The 21,897-nt window shown below is 36.2% G+C and overlaps 1 protein-coding gene and 1 pseudogene across 1 annotated transcript in view; both read right to left on the bottom strand.

Annotated features, from left to right (window-relative positions):
- LOC125093783 (UDP-glucuronosyltransferase 2B31-like) overlaps positions 1 to 21,897 on the bottom strand; it is a 97,418-nt gene that overhangs the window by 38,052 nt on the left and 37,469 nt on the right. The window lies entirely within an intron of this gene.
- Positions 8,670 to 21,897, bottom strand: part of LOC125093781 (UDP-glucuronosyltransferase 2B31-like) — a 51,561-nt pseudogene continuing 38,333 nt past the window's right edge.

Raw genomic sequence — 21,897 nt, forward strand, 5'->3', positions numbered from 1 at the left:
ATCTATATGCTGCCTATAAGAAACTCATTTTAGACCTGAAGACACCTCCAGATTTAAAGTGAGGGGGTAGAAAACAATTTACCATGCTAATGGACATCAGAAGGAAGCAGGGGTGGCAATCCTTATATCAGATCAATTAGATTTTAAGCCAAAGACTATAATAAGAGATGAGGAAGGACACTATATCATACTCAAAGGATCTGTCCAACAAGAAGATCTAACAATTTTAAATATCTATGCCCCTAATGTGGGAGCAGCCATCAATATAAACCAATTAATAAAAAAATCAAAGAAACACATAAGCAATTGTACAATAATAGTAGGGGACTTTGACACTCACCTCACCAAAATGGACAGATCATCCAAGCAAAAGATCAACAAGGAAGTAAAGGCCTTCAATGACATACTGGACCAGATGGGCATCACAGATATATTCAGAACATTTCATCCCAAAGCAACACAATACACATTCTTCTCTCGTGCATATGGAACATTCTCCAGAATAGATCACATCCTGGGTCCTAAATCAGGTCTCAACTGGTATCAAAAGATTGGGATCTTTCCATGCATATTTTCAGACCACAATGCTCTGAAGCTAGAACTCAATCACAAGAGGAAATTTGGAAAGAACCCAAATACATGGAGACTAAACAGCGTCCTTTTAAAGAATTAATGGGTCAACCAGGAAATTAAAGAAGAATTGAAAAAATTTATGGAAACAAATGATAATGAAAACACAATGGTTCAAAATCTGTGGGACACAGCAAAGGCAGTCCTGAGAGGAAAATATGGAGTGATAAAAGCCTTTCTCAAGAAACAAGAAAGGTCTCAAGTACACAACCTAACCCTACACCTAAAGGAGCTGGAGAAAGAACAAGAAAGAAAGCCTAAACCCAGCAGGAGAAGAGAAATCATAAAGATCAGAGCAGAAATCAATGAAATAGAAACCAAAAAAAAAAAAACAATAGAGCAAATCAACAAAACTAGGAGCTGGTTCTTTGAAAGAATTAATAAGATTGATAAACCCCTGGCCAGACTTATCAAAAAGAAAAGAGAAAGGTCCCAAATAAATAAAATCATGAATGAAAGAGGAGAGGTCACAACTGACACCCAAGAAATACAAACGATTAAAAGAACATACTATGAGCAACTCTATGCCAACAAATTTGACAATCTGGAAGAAATGGATGCATTCCTAGAGACATATAAACTAACACAACTGAACCAGGAAGAAATAGAAAACCTGAACAGACCCATAACCAGTAAGGAGATTGAAACAGTCATCCAAAATCTCCAAACAAACAAAAGCCCAGGGCCAGATGGCTTCCCAGGGGAATTCTACCAAACATTTAAAGAAGAACTAATTCCTATTCTCCTGAAACTGTTCCAAAAAATAGAAATGGAAGGAAAACTTCCAAACTCATTTTATGAGGCCAGCATCACTTTGATCCCAAAACCAGACAAGGATCCCATCAAAAAAGAGAATTACAGACTAATATCCTTGATGAACACAGATGCGAAAATTCTCACCAAAATACAAGCCAATAGGATTCAACAGTACATTAAAAGGATTATTCACCATGAGCAAGTGGGATTTATTCCAGGGCTGCAAGCCTGGTTCAACATCTGCAAATCAATCAAGGTGATACAACACATTAATAAAAGAAAAAACAAGATCCACATGATCCTCTCAATAGATGCTGAAAAGCATTTGACAAAATACAGCATCCCTTCCTGATCAAAACTCTTCAAAGTGTAGGCATAGAGGGCACATACCTCAATATTATCAAAGCCATCTATGAAAAACCCACCGCAAATATCATTCTCAATGGAGAAAAACTGAAAGCTTTTCTGCTAAGGTCAGGAACATGGCAGGGATGTCCATTATCACCACTGCTATTCAACATAATACTAGAAGTCCTAGCCTCAGCAATCAGACACCAACAGGAAATTAAAGGCATCCAAATCGGCAAAGAAGAAGTCAAACTATCACTCTTCGCAGATGATATGATACTATATGTGGAAAACCCAAAAGACTCCACTCCAAAACTGCTAGAACTTGTACAGGAATTCAGTAAAGTGTCAGGATATAAAATCAATGCACAGAAATCAGTTGCATTTCTCTACACCAACAACAAGACAGAAGAAAGAGAAATTAAGGAGTCCATCCCATTTACAATTGCACCCAAAACTATAAGATACCTAGGAATAAACCTAACCAATGAGGCTAAGAATCTATACTCAGAAAACTATAAAGTACTCATGAAAGAAATTGAGGAAGACACAAAGAAATGGAAAAATGTTCCATGCTCCTGGACTGGAAGAACAAATATTGTGAAAATGTCTATGCTACCTAAAGCAATCTACACATTTAATGCAATCCCTATCAAAATCCCATCCATTTTTTTCAAAGAAATGGAACAAATAATCCTAAAATTTATATGGAACCAGAAAAGACCTCAAATAGCCAAAGGAATATTGAAAAAGAAAGCCAAAGTTGGTGGCATCACAATTCCAGACTTAAGCTCTATTACAAAGCTGTCATCATCAAGACAGCATGGTAGTGGCACAAAAACAGACACATAGATCAATGGAACAGAATAGAGAGCACAGAAATAGACCCTCAACGCTATGGTCAACTAATTTTCAACAAAGCAGGAAAGAATGTCCAATGGAACGAAGACAGCCTCTTCAATAAATGGTGTTGGGAAAATTGGACAGCCACATGCAGAAAAATGAAATTGGATCCTATCCTTATACCACACAAGAAAATAGACTCAAAATTAATGAAGATCCTCAATGTGAGAAAGGTATCCATCAAAATCCTTGAGAAGAACACAGGCAGCAACGTCTTCGACCTCAGCCTCAGCCTTCCCAAAGGCAAGGGAAGTAAGGGCAAAAACGAACTATTGGGATTTCATCAAGACCAAAAGCTTTTGCACAGCAAAGGAAACAGTTAACAAAACCAAAAGACAACTGACAGAATGGGAGAAGATATTTGCAAACGACATATCAGATAAAGGACTAGTGTCCAAAACCTATAAAGAACTTAGCACACTCAACACCCAAAGAACAAATAATCCAATTAAGAAATGGGCAGAGGACATGAACAGACATTTCTGCAAAGAAGACATCCAGATGGCCAACAGACACATGAAAAACTGCTCCACATCACTCGGCATCAGGGAAATACAAATCAAAACCACAATGAGATACCACCTCACACCAGTCAGAATGGCTAAAATTAACAAGTCAGGAAATGACAGATGTGGCGAGGATGTGGAGAAAGGGGAACCCTCCTACCCTGTTGGTGGGAACGCATGCTGGTGCAACCACTCTGGAAAACAGCATGGAGGTTCCTCAAAATGTTGAAAATAGAACTACCCTATAACCCAGCAATCACTGTGTATTTACCCTAAAGATACAAACATAGTGATCCAAAGGGGCACATGCACCGTAATGTTTATAGCAGCAATGTCCACAAGAACCAAACTATGGGAAGAACCTAGATGTCCATCAACAGATGAAGGGATAAAGAAGATGTGGTATATGTATACAATGGAATACTATGCAGCCATCAAAGAAATGAAATCTTGCCATTTGTGATGACGTGGATGGAACTAGAGGGTATCATGCTTAGCGAAATAAGTCAATCGGAGAAAGACAACTATCATATGATCTCCCTGATATGAGGAAGTGGAGATGCAACATGGGGGGTTAAGGGGGTAGGAGGAGAATAAATGAAACAAGATGGGATTGGGAGGGAGAGAAACCATAAGTGACTCTTAATCTCACAAAACAAACTGAGGGTTGATGGGGGGAGGTGGGTTGGGAGAGGGTGGTGGTGTTATGGACATTGGGGAGGGTATGTGCTATGGTGAGTGCTGTGAGGTGTGTAAAGCTGGTGATTCACAGACCTGTACCCCTGGGGATAAAAATATATTATATGTTTATTAAAAATAAAAAATTTAAAATAAAAAAATTAAAAATAAAAATATAATTTAATTTCATATGAGTTAAAAGACTGTTATTTTTACAGAAATGAGATGGGATTCATTTTTTTCTCAAAGACCACATGGTATCATTTTAAGGAAACATTTACTTTTTATATTTACCAAATAATTTTAACTTGTAGATCAATAATTAGTGGGAATTTCCCTTATTATTGAGAACCCATTTCTCCTGGTCTGTGAAACCTATAACTGCCATCTAAAAGCAAAGTGGAACAGTTTATGTATAATGTGAAAATATCTCTCCTCACAAAAAATGTAATTCAAGGGCAATACTGGGCCATTTTAAAATTTAAATGTAAGGTACTAATATTTTAAATCTTCAGGGTCATAAAAACAAACCAAAAAAAAAAAAAAAAAGAAAAAAAAAGAAAACACGCAACTTCATAGGGAGGTTAGTGGATTATTTTGTTGTTGTTAAGATGCCAATAGTAATGCCCAGGGACAAACTTGTTGAGAAGAGTGATTTTGGATTTAAAATATACTTTAAGAGGAAGACAAGAATGTACGAAATCCAAGACATACAGACTTCATAGTCAGCAGATGAGGCAGGCATAAAATGATAATGAGGATATTTTCTATTTTTATAGCTCTTTGCAATGTAAAACAAGACAAGCAATAACAGTAAAAATTCCCAGTCTTCGTGGAAAAGGATTATAATTGAAATTCCCACTGAACTAAACTATAGTGGGAATGTAGAGATAAGAAGGGGTAAAAGATGGAGCACCTGGGTGGCTCAGTGGGAAGACTCTGCTTTTGGCTCAGGTCATGATCTCAGGGTTCTGGGATTGAGCCCTGCATCAGGCTCCCTGCTCAGCAGGGAGCCTGATTCCCCTGTCCCCTCTGCCTGCCTCTCTGCCTATTTGTAATCTCTCTTTCCCTGTCAAATAAATAAATAAAAAATCTTTTTAAAAAGCAGGGTAAAAGAAATTTCTGAAATAAGAAACAGTGATCTCTAATGCAATTTTGAATACAACAACAAAAACAAAATAATGAGATATAAAAGTCTGGGAACCTGGTCATTTAGGGAAAAATCTTTCATATTTTACCATTTGGGAGACAAGAGCAGATGAAACCAAGATATATTTATTTTCTAGGTTTGTGTTCATCACATGTTAAGGCTTAGAACTAACAACACAAACTATACTGGATCCAAACAGAAAGCCAGAGAAAAAGAAAATTAGTCAGAAAGAAAACAGGGTGTATGAAAGCAGAAGTAAACAAGAGAGAAATAGTCCCAGATTATGGATATTAAGCACACTGCTCAGATTAAGCACTCATGGTTTTACAGATACTCCAAAAAAATTAGTACCAGCAATCAGGATTTACGTGTAAATATAGAGAATATTCATTTTTTTCCCAATCATTTGTAAGTACTCAATAATCAAAAACAAACCAAAAAAGAATTTTTTTTCACTTAAAACTGTTTAACTGCAGAAGCTTGGGTCCTCACTTAAAAATATCTTTTTAAAGTTCTTATACAGTCAGATAAATACATATATTTTACATGTGATGTAAGTAAGAATCCTAATTACATGCAAATTTCTTTCAGCTAAAATTTTGTTCTAATACACATCCCATTCTAGAAATATAAAATATGAAAACATAATATCACTCATTATGTAGAATAATCAATTCTCCAGCCTCTGTACAAAATCTTGCTGTCTCTCAGTCCTGATGTGCTGCCAGGAAAAATGAAGACGGGGTGGAAAGTTGAGCATACAGTCTCTCAATGACATTCCCATAAGAAAACCAAAAAGAATAGATAAATGGAATATTGTGGAGCTCAGCCAACAACTCCCCACAAAAGCTTAAGGAATCAGCAAAACGGATATCAAACTTAGCTTCCTGTAGTCTGCTGAGTAACTCTTTATTTGTGATAACACTGTCACATTCCTGAAAAATCTCTTGTTCATTTGCCTCAGTTTTGCTTATCTATCCCACCATGAAAGTTTTGGCAGCTCAAAAGAAGCTATGTAGAGAATGGTGTCAAGCTCTTCTATGAGACTTTCTTTAGTTATTGGAAGTTGAAGGATCTCCACATTAAAGTGAATCTTGGTATGATGAAATAGATGATTTGGTGAAGGCACCAAGATAGTTTTCTCAAGTCCATGAAGTTGGAGCTGATCCAGAATAACTTTTAGATAAATCCAGTGACTAGAATCTGAGGACCACACAAGTACTTCCCCAGTCTTTCTAGAGCCAAAGAAACACAGATGCAGCATGAAAAGAACATAGAAACCTTTCATGGTCATCATGATCAGCTCTTGCTCTAACTAAACCTGGGCTGAAACCAAGTTCACAATCCCACAAATCTCTTCCTTAGTGCTCTCAATCAATTCATAGCAGGTTGAGCTGAACTTTGAAGTACATATTTTGTTTATTGGTTAAAATCAAATGCAGGTGATTTGTTAAAAAAAATCAATAACTCAACAAAATGAGTTAGTTTTTCTTTTGGAGGATATGAAAATAAAAAAGCTTAAACACAAATTGAGAATAATTCCTAAATGATCTTAAGAAAATCCATCACCATGTGATGCATATTCAATTAAGACTGGATTTTTTTGGATAAATTTTTCTTTGGTTTTATTCAATGTTCATTTGAACAGAACAGTCTTTCTAGTATTCCTTTCACTGACAACACTGCTAGGAAATGCAGGAGGAGAAATCACCTTTTGCCAAAATCAGATTTTGTGCATTAGGGCAGGGAGAACATTTAAATCCGAACAGTCTTATGCTAAATTTAGTGCCATTTGGCTAAATCGTGTCTATGTTTAAGAGAAAAAGAATAAACTTTTTCTTTTGCTTTTACTACAGATATGAATTCAAGTTCTGATTCTAGATCAGATTCATGTTATAGTGAAATGAGACAGAATAGAAAAGGCAAGTCTTGTAAAAGATAACTTGATAATCTTATTCTTCCTTCCTGCACATCCAATTCTAATTTCATTGCTTTCTTGTACAAGACTATTTGTAATGTAAAATTCCATTTTTTTTTTTTTTTGCTTGCTCCCCACACCTGGAAGCCACTACCTCATGTAGAATTGGATCCAATGATATTTAGGACAATTACTTCATCTATAATCCTTTTGCTTAAAAGGTTATTTTCAATATCATAAGAATTTGACTAATAAAAATAGGATTGAGCAATTATTCAGTTGATCACCATTCTATGAATTCTACTCCCACGTTGTATATCGATCTAATCTTTGTCAGTGTTTTCTATGACTTTAATCCCAGCCATTTTCATATCCAATTTGGATTTCCTGCAATAACCTTCTAATACCCATACCATCATTTTCACACTGCTGTAACCAAGTTTCTACAAATAAAAGTTCCAGATTTCCAGAAAGTCTATTTCAGAGGATGCCAGTATTTAGTAGAATACTTCAATAACTTTCTCTTTTATATATGTTAAAATCTGTATTCTCTGAAATGGCCCCCCAGTGATCCTGACTAGTATTTTAAACTTATTACTCTACTTTCTCCCTCCATCCATATCAACTTTCTTTGAGCTTTTTTTTTAAAATCTTCATTTAAATTCTAGTTAATTAGCACACTGTGTATTGATTGCAGGATTGGAATTCAGTGATTCATTACTCTACATGTAACACCCAGTGCTCATCCTAACAAGTGCCCTCCATACTAGTACCCTTCACCCATCTAGCTTATCCCCACCTGTCTCCCTCCATCAACCCTTAGTTTGTTCTCCGTAGTTGAAAGTCTCTTATGGTTTATTTCCCTTTCTCATTTCTCCCCCTGCCATATGTTCATCTGTTTTCTTAAATTCCACATATGAGTGAAACCATATGGTATTTGTCTTTCTTTCACTTATTTCATTAAGCATAATACACTCTAGCTCCATCCACACCATTGCAAATGGCAAGATTTTATTGTTTTGCATGGCTGAGTTATATATATCTATATCTATATCTATATCATCCATATTATATCTATATTTATATCTATATGTAGATTTCTATATTATCTATATCATATCTACCTATATATAGGTATGTATATGTGTATATGTATATCTATCTATATTTAGATATAGATATATGTACCACTACTTCTTTATCCACTCAGCAGATGGACATTTGGATACTTTGGCTCTTGTTGCTAATGCTGCTATAACCACAGGGTGCAGTGTGTTCCCTTAAAATCTGTATTTTTTGTATCCTTTGAGTAAATACCTAGCAGTGCAATTACTGAATTATAGGGTATTTCTATTTTCTAGCTTGTTGAGGAAACTCCATACTGTTTTCCAGAGTGGCTGCACCAGTTTGCATTCCACCACAATGCAAGAGTTTTCCCCTTTCTCTGCATCCTCACCAACTCCTTTTGTTTCTTGTGTTGTTAATTTTAGCCCCTGACAGTGGAGAGTCTGCTTGTCCCTCTCTCTCTGCCCTCTCAATCTCTCTTTCTCTTTCTCTCAAATAAATAAATAAAATCTTTTAAAAGAGATATTTGGGAAAAGACCAAGGAAGACAGACATGTTCACTAGTTAATGGTCATGTTGAATTCTCAGCTTTTCTTTAATCTACAATACAGGAATGGGATATTTGAAAACAGGAAGGGAGCGTGCATTCTCATTCAGCTCTTTGTGTAGGGAATGACAGGATTGGTCCACTCAGGCCCTTGACAATTTGCAAGACTCTATTCCCTCATTTTCTTCTTCCTGTTTTTACCAAATTTTTTAAAAGAAAACCAACATTTTGTGGACCAAGAATATAGCAGTTGCCACAAAGGCAGCAGGAACCCAATTACATCCAAAAGAGGGGTACTGGAACCAGGTGAGGTTGTGAGCCGCTGGCACAGGTGCTTGGCTCCTTTGTGGTACATGATAAACTCAAACCAGAGGTCTGCTCTATCAAGAGGTTTTATAAGTTGATCGTGGTGAATCCTGGATAAACTTTGGGCATTCTATTTGTAACTGGAAGGCAAATACAAAGAAAAAAATTAATAAATTTTTGTTAAAGTTGGTCTTGGATATGCATTCTAAAAATTAAACAATCTTAGGTCCATAGATATTCTTGTTATATGAACTCTGGTCTTTGCATACTATTTTAACAACTATAGTGGGGAAATTGAGAAAGAAATGTATTATTAACAGAATATGGTTAAATGCAGACACAGAAAAAATCAGAATATACCTGTTAATAATTTAAGCCTATTTTTTCCCAAGAAGGAAGTTTGGTACTATATGAAATATCACTTCCAGGATATTTCCAAGATCAAGTTAGTGATGACCCAAAATTGTGGGAAAAGATCCACTGAAAGATCTTTAAGCATGACTGCTAATATTTTCTCATATGGCGCACAATACAACCAATGATAATCCCCTAGAAAACACTAGTACTTATGAAGGATCATTAATGACTGTTCTCAAAGCACTGAGAAGCTCTGCACTTGTCATTGTACTGATGTTCCCCTCCATAGCAGCTCCTTTGATCTTCATATGGAAGATGTTATTATGCTGATCAGGAAACATGGAACCCCCACAAAGGGCCCCATGACAAACAGCTTCATAGATCCCATTTATTCCACCATGAATGAGAAACGTTTTGGTTTGGGGATGACCTAGTTTGGGGTTAGAGTTAGCAGTGGGTGAAGATTTCATTATAATAGGATAACAGGATTTTAGAGACAGAAGGGGAAAACCTATAGGATAAGTCACTGAAAGGGACAGTATTGTCTACAAAAGCTAGGCACATCTCTACTACAGAAAACTGTATCCCAGGAAAAGGAAGCCTTAATTCCTTCTGTGTGGCCTGAATTTTTTTTTAAATTATAGCAAGTATGAATCTCTAATATCTAATGACCACATCTTTAATTGTTTCATTCAAAACTGAGGTAAAATGAGAAACACTTAACAGTTGTTAAATATTAGTTGAATTTATCGTTAAACAATTATTCATCTTATTCATCCTTTAACTCTATAGCTTTAATTCTCCATAATCTTATGAAGATTATTCTAGGGTATCCAGTCATGGAGCTGAGTATTTGTTCCTAATGTGGTCAGTTTCTTTTCTTTGTATCTCCATAAAATCTGTTGAAGACACTGCATATATTTCACAATTCATAGGATAATGACATTTTAAGATTGTAGAGTTTTTGCAGGTTATGCACCCACCCTGCTTTAGTGACAATTGAGAGAAGAATATAGAGATGTAAACACTGAAAGACAGAATGGGACTGTTTACAACCACCACTTTTAAAAAGTGCTTGCATCAGTCATCTATTAAGTATATTTTTGGTCTGTTATTACTTATTTATTAATCAAAGTAGAGTTGACACACAATGTTACATTAGTTTTAGCTGTATAACATTGTGATTCGACAAATTTATACCTTATGCTATGCTCACCGTAAGTGTAGCTATCATCTTTCAGATTGGTTATCCTTCCCCACTCCTTTTCTTCCTACTTCCTTTTACATCTTTTTTTCTTTTTCTTTTTTGTCTTTTAATTTTAGGTAAGAATGACATAGTGGGTTTGCTGATATTCCATTGTTCAACAAATTATCTTGTTTATAATTAGCATTTCAATTACCTTTTCATCCTTGAAAGTGCTAATTAATTAGAAAGACTATATGAATGTAGGCTTCTGTTTTTGTGCTCAACTGCAATGGATCAAATCCTAATACAACCAAAGATGTGGAAGATATTTTTGAGCATGATTTAGCTCTCTCTTTGTTATGCCACTTCTACCTTTTCCTTGTCCTTAAAGTGAATGTACTTCAGGTCTATTTAGGGAGAAGTCAGTCCAGGCCTTAAGATTTCAAATACTAAAACATGAACAGTGTGCTTAATGTTTTCCTCTCTATTTTAGTAAAAACAAATGATTCCAAAAATATATGTTTCCATACTAATGGCAAGGCTCAGTAGGCAGGGTTCAAGTGTGCCTACACATGTTATTGTAATGTTTTACAAATTTTTACTAATACTTTCTCTTTTATGTTACATGTAAAAGGAGATTTAGCCTTTAAATGGAAAGACACCATTAGTCACACTCTCTTTCCAATTGGTAAATAGCTGTCCAGCAGAATCAAATGTTATACTTATCTTCTGTGGAATCTGGGCATAGGTTGAGGCAATGAGGTTGTGCTTTTCTTTTGAGAGATTTTGAGTCACTATACCCAGAGGAAAACACCAGAATATGATTGTCATCTGAGTTCTGCACAAATTCTTCTATTTCCTGCAGAGAAAAAATTCTTTGTATTACAAAGATGTAGCATCATAGGGAATAAAATAAAGTTCACTTGCACTTGTAAAATCAAGATTCAAGAGAATTGACAGAGACGTGGTTAGATAGTTTTCACGTGACACCTAGAGCCAACCAGTCTCTCTCTCTCTCTTTCTCTCTTTTTGCCATCCAGGCTCTTTAGGAAGAAGTATATACATATCTAAAACTTATGCCTTAAGTACCTAATCATTGATTACTGAATAGCCATGGAACCAAGTCATTTTGAAAAGGATTAATTTATAAGAATACAGCACTTTTCATGATTGATTTACACAGTTACTTACCAGGTTTAATTTTATTAAAAACTGAGTGATTTGCAAACTTGTAAAAATATACCTCAAAAGAAATCCTTGAAATGGGTCTGAATTGGGTTTCTGAGATTACTATCATAACAGTTTATATCTAATAAATTATTACTGTGTTACCTGCTCTTTTAAAAAATATGGTTTCCCTGGTAACTTTCTCATGCTTAAGTCATCCCTTATTGATAGGACTAGGAAAATATTTATTAGAATTATGATATATAGTGATACATCATAAAAGGAGATACCATATTTAAACTGCCTCAGAAATTATAAACTACTTTTAGGGGACAGTGATTGTCTCTCCTCCTGATGTATAAAAGCTCCCAATTCAGTGGACATGAGTTACATATCCTTAATTTGAGACTCAGTACAGAACTGATATTAGTTGTCTCTGTAAAGTAAACCCCTGCCATTTGTAGTTATGCAAGCTGACCACTGCAAACTCTGGGGTTGGGCCAGTCACATCATATTGTATAAGAATAATATCCTCTAGACATGTGTCATGTATCGTCAGTGAAAACTTTTGTGGCATCTCTGAAATCACCATGTTCCCAAATTAAAGGCTATTAAGTGATCAGAGAAGAGGTGACGTCAAATTTGAGAGTAAACTTGCACTTTTAGCTTTGTTAATATTAGTGGAGTATTTCAGACATCTCAGAAATTATTGTCTTAATATTTATATTGATTCATGTCCCCAAATATATGAAGTTTGACTGATGTTTTATATATATGTGCGTGTGTGTGTGTGTGTGTGTGTGTTTATATACATAAATATATACTTATATATTTATATGTATACTAAATTCATTGAGTTCTTGGTCAGAGGACCCCTCATTGCTTTTTTCTTGTTTTTATTTTATTTTTTAAATTTATTTATTTGACAGAGAGAGAGAGAAATCACAAGTAGGCAAAGAGGCAGACAGAGAGAGAGTAGGTGCCCCACCAAGCAGAGAGCCTGATGCGGAGCTCAATCTCAGGACCCTGAGATCACGACCTGGGCAGAAGGCAGAGGCCTAACCCACTGAGCCACCCAGGTGCCCCTTGTTTTTATATTTAATTCTTGGTAATTAACATATATTGATATATTAGTTTCAGGTATACAATATAACAATTCAACAATTCCATACATCACCCAGTGCTCAACATGACAAGTGCATTCTTCAATACCCATCACCTATTTAACTCATCCCCCAGCCCACCTCTCCTCTGATCACCATCACTTGCTATAATTAAAAGTCTGTTTCTTGGTTTGTCTTGCTCCCTCTTTTTTTCCCTTTATTCATTTGTTTGTTTCTTAAATTTCACATATGAGTGAAATCATATGTTCTTTGTCTTTCTCTTATTGGACTCAGCATCCTATGTTCTTTGTCTTTCTCTTATTGGACTTAGAATTATACTCTCTAGCACCACCATGTCATTGCAAATGGCAAGATTTTATTCTTTTTATGGCTGAATAATATTCCATTGTATGTATGTACCACATTTTTATCCATTCACCCATCAGAGGACACTTGCACTTCTTCCATATCTTGGCTATTGTAATTAATGCTGCTATAAATATAGAGGTGTGGGTATCCCTTTGTTTAGTGTTTTTGTCCCCTCATTGCTTTTCAATCTCTGTATCCAGTGCTAATCTCACAAAGCCACCATAAGCATGACTGCTATTCATGCTGCACAAACTTCTTATCAAGAAGTAAACTGAACTTGTAAGGGAATAATTTACCCTCTCTTCACTCTTCCTCATTTTATCTGAGATTATTTTGTGAAATTATGTGGCTGTGTGTGTGTGTGTGTGTGTGTGTAAAAGTGGAAAGTCAATGACAAATTATTTAGAATAGGAGATTATCTAGAGAGCCAGAGAAATTGTCACCTCTCTTTTGATAGCTCTAGTTAGAAATTGGTTGATTATATTAAGTCTTAATAGATCTTGGTTTGCAGCTGTAACTTGATTGGCAAGAAAAAGGGCATTCAGAATCCTAAAGTGAAATTTCATCAACATACATTTTTTTTTTCATTCTACATAAAATTTATTTTGGAAAGCAGTAGAATTTAGCAGCGAAATTCAAATGAAACAGTGAACTTTATTTTTTTAAATTTCTTTATTTAATTTCTTTTCAGAGTAACAGAATTCATTATTTATACACCACACCCAGTGCTCCATGTAATAGGTGCCCTCCATAATACCCACCACCAGGGCTCTCCCCCCCCCCCCCCCCCCCCCCCCACACCTTCAAAACCCTCAGATTGTTTTTCAGAGTCCATAGTTTCTCATGGTTCATCTACCCTTCCAATTTCCCTCAACTCCCTTCTCCATCTCCCCATGGCCTCTGTGTTATTTTTTATGCTCCACATATAAGCAACATACATTTTACTAGAAATAAAAATCAAGAATTCTGAGAACCTCATTTATCCTGCAAACAACTTAAAAAGATTTGGTTAATATTCTCACAGTACAAGTTAATGAAGATTTTCCTCCTCACTCTCTATGATAGTTAAATAGTTCTTCTGTTTCTCAATATCATTTCTTCCAACATCCCTGGCATTCTACATATTTCCTTGGAAGATTTAGGAATGTGATATATATAAAACTATCATATGATCTCCCTGATATGAGGGAGAGGAGATGCAACATGGGGGGTCGAGGGGGTAGGAGAAGAGTAAATGAAACAAGATGGGATTGGGAGGGAGACAAACCATAAGTGACTCTTAATCTCACAAAACAAACTGAGGGTTGATGGGGGGAGGGGGTTGGGAGAGGGGGTGGGGTTATGGATATCGGGGAGGGTATGTGCTATGGTGAGTGTTGTGAAGTGTGTAAACCTGGCGATTTGCAGACCTGTACCCCTGGGGATAAAAATATATGTTTATAAAGCTGTAAAAAAAAAAAAAAAAAAGAAAGAAAGGATGAATACCCAAGTTTTGTAGCAACAGGGACGGGACTGGAAGAGATTATGCTGAGTGAAATAAGTCAAGCAGAGAGAGTCAATTATCATATGGTTTCACTTATTTGTGGAGCATAACAAATAGCATGGAGGACAAGGGGAGATGGAGAGGAGAAGGGAGTTGAGGGAAATTGGAAGGGGAGGTGAACTATGAGAGACTATGGACTCTGAAAAACGATCTGAGAATTTTGAAGGGGTGGGGGGTGGGAGGTTGGGGGCACCAGGTGGTGGGTATTGTAGAGGGCACGGATTGCATGGAGCACTGGGTGTGGTGCAAAAATAATGATACTGTTATGCTGAAAAAAATAAAAAAATTAAAAAAAAAATTTCTTTTTCATTTCAAAAGGAACCTGTTTTCAGGTTGATAAAAAAATTAATCAAAATTTGGATATTTTTTCTCATTCTCATGAACTCTACTTAATGCCAATGACCCTCAATATTTCCTTTTCTGTTTGATAAGCTTGAGGCCTATATTATCCAATGACTTCTAGAAAATTCTACTTGTAATCCTACCATGTGGGATTATTCCTCTAAGTAAATATTCAAAAAATAGAGCTCATTGTATTAATTTTAAACAAATTCTATTCTATTTCCTATATCATTAGAAACCATCACTATCAAAGAAACATTCAAAATGGAAATCCAGGAGACTTCCTTATTTCCTTACTTTCCCTCAACTCTTATTTCCTTTCACTTATTAATAATGTGGAACTTTCCCCAAAGTGTCTGAGGAAAACATGCTTATTTCTCTACCATTATGATAATTGCCTGTGTTTATAACTCTATCAGCTTGTTTAGGAAGATTACAGCAGTCTCCTTAGTAATTTTTGTGGCTCTAGTTTCCTATCACCTTAATCCATTATCCATTCTATAGAAATAATATTTTGAGATGTATTTCAATCATGCAGTTTTTCAGTTTAATTTCTCAATAAAATGCCAAAACCACCTTTTTGTATCTTAAGATCCCTTCTGACATGGAAAATGGAAATAGAGTGACCAACCAAAGATGTTCAGTATCATGTCTCTGTTACTAAGGTGGTAATCTTTAAAGGAAAATCAGGAGTCATATCATACAGAACACAAAAATCTTTCAACATAATAATCTTACCTTACATAAAGATTTGGTGGGCTTGCCATGAAGCCCACCTTCTCTGAGAAATTTTAAAATTAAGTAGGTATGGATGAGGAAATTCAAAATTCCAAAATGTTTGAATTCACCAAATTTCAGCTTTCCTCAGAGACTCACGTAAGTAGTGGATCTTCCTGGATTGGGTGGGAGGACTAGCCTATAAGTTAAATAAGAAACCTCATCACCAATATACAGATAAGCTGCTAAGGGAAAAATATGTTTAGGTCTCCTAGAATAATAGGGCTTCTGATGTGAAATGAAAGGGAGCATTAATGCAACAATATGGAATTTAAAAAAAAAGAGAGAAAAAGAAAGGAAAACATAGTTAACTATATGTAAGTTTATTTTCTGACAGAAAATAAATGAGGGCTAGAGGAGGAAGATGGTGGAGGAGTAGGGGCCCTAGATTCATCTGGTCCCTAGAATTCAGCTAGGTATCTATCAAATAATTCTGAACTCCAGTGAACTCAACTGGGGACCTAAAAAAAGAATTGTTGCAATTCTACAAATAGAAAAGCAACCACTTTTTGCAACGTAGGATGTGTGGAGATGTGAATCTGAAACAATATATGTACAGACAAACTGTGGGTAGTGGGAGCCTCTATCAGCTTGCTTCCAACAGAGCACAAAATTGTAAATTTTGGAAGTCTGCTCTGGTTGGGGGGTGGTCTTCCTGTTTTGAAAGGCACTCAGGTGGCAAAGAGGGGTGGAATCCAAAGGGGAACAGTATGGTCTCAGGATCCCTGGAGTCACAGAAAAAATTGTGCATGAGTGTGGCAGAATTCCCAGGCAAGAGAGAGGGGAAGCAGACACAATCAGCAAGACCAGGAGAGGGCTTGCAGCTCTGTGTTGCCATAAACCACTCATCACAGCATGGTCAGGTGACCACTCTGCAAGTAGAATCCAGCAAGCAGCATCTTGCTCCCCTCAGAGAACAGCACAGTTGCATGCCACAGGAGTCTGCAAAGTTTGGAGACTCAAAACAGGGTCATGTGTTAGACATAAAGATGCTTGGTCACAGGCTGGGTGAACACAGCAAGCGAACAGAAACTAAGGAGACAAGAATGATTGAGTGTTTTCCTGTGAGGGCTCACTGAAGAGTTGAAGGTATGAACTTTAAGCTCCCAAGCTAGAGATTGAGGTGCCACCATGTTGATTCCCCCCACCTGCTCCAGATATCCAAAGCTACTTAAACTGAGCCTGGTCCCCTGGCAAGGGCTGTGCAGTCCACTGGTGGCAAGGACACTTGTGAAGCAGCACAACAGCCTCCTCCCCCAGAAGACCAGCAGAAACTTCTAGCTAATAGCAGGTTTACCCATTACACAGGACTCTGAAACTCTATGACTGGGAGAAAATACTGTATAGAGTTCATGGATTTTTCTCATGATTCTTTAGTCTTTCAATATTTTTTTTCCCTTTTCAACTAATTTTTTAGTTTTTTCAACATTTTTAAAGTTTTTTTAATTTTCATTTTTAAATTTATATTTATTTTCCTCATTTTTGGCTTCCTTTCTCTTTGTCTCTGTCTGTATGTCTGTCTGTCTGTCTGTCTCTCTCTCTCTCTATATATATATATATAATTTTTCTTTATAAATTTGGGTTTTACTTTCTTCTAAGAAAGAGATCAAAATACATCCAAGATCTAGTGTATTGTTCTGTTCTATTTACCTCTTTATATTATAGTCTCCCTCTCTTTTTTTATTTGTTTCTGATCTCTCCTGATCTGTTTAGTGTAAAATTTTCTGGGGTTGTTGCTATTTCCGTATTTTGTTCTCTCATTTATCTATTCTCTGGACAGAATGACAAAATGGAAGAACACACCCCTCAAAAAAAGAACAAGAGGCTGTACTGACTGCCAGGGACTTAATCAATATGTATATAAGCAAGATGTCAGAACTAAAATTCAAAATAACAATTTTAAAGATACTAGCTGAGGTTGAGAAAAATAGAAGATTTTTTGGAGAAATAAAGGAACTGAATCAGGTCAAAATAAAAAAAAGGTTATTAATGACATGCAATAAAAAATGGAGGCTCTAACTGCTAGGATGGACAAGGCAGAAGAGAAAATTAGTGACATAGTGTCCAAATATTGGAGAATAAAGAAGCTGAGAAAATGAGAGATTAACAACTACTGGATCATGGCAGGGGGAGAATTTGAGAGATAAATGATATCATAAAGCAAAACAATATCAGAATAATTTGGATCCAGAAGAAGAGGAAAGAGGGGGAATAAGGTATATTGCAGCAAATTATAGTGGAGAACTTCCCTAATCTGGGGAAGGAAGCAGACATCAAAATCTAGGAGGCACAGAGAACACCCCTCAAGATCAATAAAAGCAGGTCAACAACCTGACATATAATACTGAAACTTACAAATCACAGAGAGAAAGAGAAAATCCTGAAAGCAGCACAGGACAAGAAGTCCATAACCTACAAGGGTAGAAACATAAGGCTGGCAGCAGACCTGTCTACAGAGACCTGTGGCAAAGTACTGGTATGATAAATTCAGGGTGGTAAATGAGAAAAATATGCAGCCAAGAATACTTTATCCAGCAAGGCTGTCATTCAAGACAGAAGGAGAGGAAAAGAGCTTTTAGGACAAACAGAAATGCAAAGAATGTGATCACTAAACCAGCGCTGCAAAACATATTAAAGGAAATACTTTAAGCAAAGAGAGAGCCCAAAAGGAACAGAGACTAGAAAGGAAAAGAGACCATATACAGAAACAATAACTTTACAGGTAATACAGTGGCACAAAATTCATATCATTTAATAGTTCATAACATTTAATAGTTGCTCTATTAAATGGGCTAAATGTTCCAGTCAAAAGACACAAGGTAGCAGACTAGATAAATAGGCAAGACCCATCCATATGTTGTTTACCAGAAACTCATTTTAGACCTCCATATTGAATTTGAGGGGCTGGAGAACTGTTTATCATGCTAGGGTAGCAATCCTTAAAGAGGACAAATTAAATTTTAAACCAAAGAGTTTAATAAGAGATGAAGGACACTAAAGCATAATAAGAGTCTATCCAACAAGAAGATCTAGCAACTGTAAATATGTATGCCCTAACCATGAGAGTAGCCAAATAGATAAACCAGTTGATAACAAAATTAAAGAAATGCATTGATAATAACACAATAATAATAGGATACTTTAACACCCAACTCACAGCAATGGACAGATCATCTAAGCAGAAGATCAACAAGGAAACAAGTGCTTTGATTGGCACTCTGGACCAGATGAACTTCTCAGATATATTCAGAGCCCTCTATCCTAAAGGAACAGAATACATTTTCTTCTCAAGTACACATGGAGTTTTCTCCAGAATAGGTCACATTCTGGGTCACAAATCAGGTCTCAACAGGTACCAAAAGACTGAGATTATTCTCCGCAAATTTTCGGACCACTGTGCGTTAAAACTTGAATTCCAATCACAAGATGAAATTTGGAAGGAACACAAATACATGGCAGTTAAAGATCATCCTACTAAAAAATGAATGGTTCAATGAGGAAATAGACGTAGAAACAAAAGAACAGTAGAACAGATCAACTAAACTAGGAGCTGTTTTTTTAAGAGAAATAGTAAGATCAATAAAACACTATACAGACTTATCAAAAAGAAGAAAAATGACCCAAATTAATAAAATCATGAATAAAAGAGGAGAGATCACAACCAACACCAAGGAAATACAGACAATTATAAGAACATACTATGAGCAACTATATGCCAACAAACTAGGCAATCTAGAAGAAACAGATGCATTCCTAGAAACATATAAACTACCAAAACAGAAAGAGGAACATGTGAGAAAACTGAACAGAGCCATAACCAGCAAGGAAATTGAAGCAGTAATCAAAAATCTCCCAAGAAACAAGAGTCCAGGGACAGATGGCTTCCCAAGAGAAATCTACCAAACATTTAAAGAAGAATTCAGATCTCTTATTCTGAAAATGTCTCAAAAAATAGAAATGGAAGGAAAACTTCCCGATTCTTCCTATGAGGCCAGCATTACTCTGATCCCCAAACCAACAAGACCCCACCAAAAAGGCAATTGTAGACCAATAACCCCGATGAACATGGTTGCCAAAATTCTCACCAAGATACTAGCCAATAGGATCCAACAGGACCTTAAAAGAATTATTAATCAAAACAAAGTAGGATTTATTCCTGGGGAAACAAGTGTGGTTCAACATCAGAAAAAAAAAAAAAAAAAAAAAAAAAAAAAAAAAAGAAAGAAAGAAAGGAAAAAGAAAAGAAAAAAACCACAACAACCAGAAAAAGTATTTGACAAAGTGCAGCATCCTTTCTTGATTAAAACCCTCCTCACCATAGGGATAGAAAGAACATGCTTCAATATCATAAAGGCCATTTACAAAAAATCCACAGAGATTATCATTCTCAATGGGGAAAAACTGAGAGCTTTTTCCCTTAGGAAAGGAAACTATGGGGATGTCCACTCTCACCACTGTTGTTCAACATAGTACTAGAAGTCCTAGCCTCAGCAATCAGACAATAAAAAGAAATAAAATGCATTCAAATTGGCAAAGAAGAACTCATTAATGAAATCACCTTTCTGGATGACATGATACTTTATGTGGGAAACCCCAAAGACTTCACCCAAGAGTGTTAGAACTTATAGAGGAATTCAGCAAAGTGGCAGGATATAAAATCAATGCACAGGAATCAGTTTCATTTCTATAGTCAAACAATAAGAGAGAAGAAAAAGGAATTAAGGAGTCGATCCCATTTATAAGTGCACCAAAAACCAGAAGATACCCAGGAATAAATCTAACCAAAAGGGGAAAGTGTCTGTACTCTGAAAACTATAGAACACTCTGAAAGAAGTTGAGGAAGACACAGAGACATGGAAAAACATTCCATGCTCATGGATTGGAAGAACCAATACTGGTAAAATGTCTATGCTTCCTAGACCACTCTACACATTTAATGCAATCCCTATCTAAATAATATCGATTTTATTCATAGAGCTGGAACAAACAATCCTAAAATTTGTATGGAACCAGAAAAGACCTTGAATAGCCAAAGGAATGTTGAAAGGGAAAAAGAAAGGTGGATGCCTCACATTTCTGGACTTCATGCTCTATTACCAAAATATAATCATGAAGACCGTATAGTACCAACACAAAAAGAGACACATAGAAACAATGGAATAGAATAGAGAACCAGAAATGGACCCTCAACTCTATGGACTTCTAATCTTTGACATAGCAGGAAAGAATATCCAATGGAAAAAGGACAGTCTCTTCAACAAATGATGTTTTGAATATTGGACATTGATATTCAGAAGACTGAAACTGGACCACTTTCCTACACAAAATAAATTCAAAATGGAGGAAGGGTCTACTTGTGTCCATAATCCATCAATCTCAAAGAGAAGAATACAAGCAGCAACCTCTGTGGCTTCGGCTGCAAAAATTTCTTGATATACATGTCTCTAAAGGCAAGGGAAACAAAGGCCTAAATGAACTATGGGGATTTCATCAAGATAAAAATCTTTTGCACAGCAAGGGAAATAATTGATAAAACCAAAAGACAATCGACAGAATGGGAGAAGATATATGCAAATGTTTTATCGGATAGAGGTCTAGTACCCCAAATCTATAAGGAATTTATCAAACTCAACAACCAAAAAACAAATAATCCAGTCAAGAAATGGGCAGAAGACATGAACAGACATTTCTCAAAGAAGACATACAAAGGGCCAATAGACAACGTGAAAAAAAAAAATGCTCAACCTCTTTTGGCATCAGGGAAATATAAATCAAAACCAGAATGGGAGGGGCGCCTGGGTGGCTCAGTGGGTTAAGCCGCTGCCTTTGGCTCAGGTCATGATCTCAGAGTCCTGGGATCGAGCCCCGCATCGGGTTCTCTGCTCAGCAGGGAGCCTGCTTCCTCCTCTCTCTCTGCCTGCCTCTCTGCCTGCTTGTGATCTCTCTGTCAAATAAATAAATAAAATCTTTAAAAAAAAAAAACAAACCAGAATGGGATACCACCTCATGCCAGTCAGAATGGTTAAAATTAACAAGTCAGGAAAAAACAGAAGTTGGTGAGGATGCAGAGAAAGGTGAACCCTCTTAAACTGTTGGTGGGAATGCACACTGATGCAGCCACTCTGGAGCATGGAGTTTCCTCAAGAAATGAAAAATAGAGCTACCCTAATACCCAGCAATTGCACTACTAGGTTTTTATCCCAAGGATACAAATGTAGAAATCTGAGGGGGTACCCCAAATTTTATA

The sequence above is a fragment of the Lutra lutra genome, chromosome 2 (genome assembly GCF_902655055.1).
Source record: "Lutra lutra chromosome 2, mLutLut1.2, whole genome shotgun sequence".
NCBI classification, from domain to species: domain Eukaryota; kingdom Metazoa; phylum Chordata; class Mammalia; order Carnivora; family Mustelidae; genus Lutra; species Lutra lutra.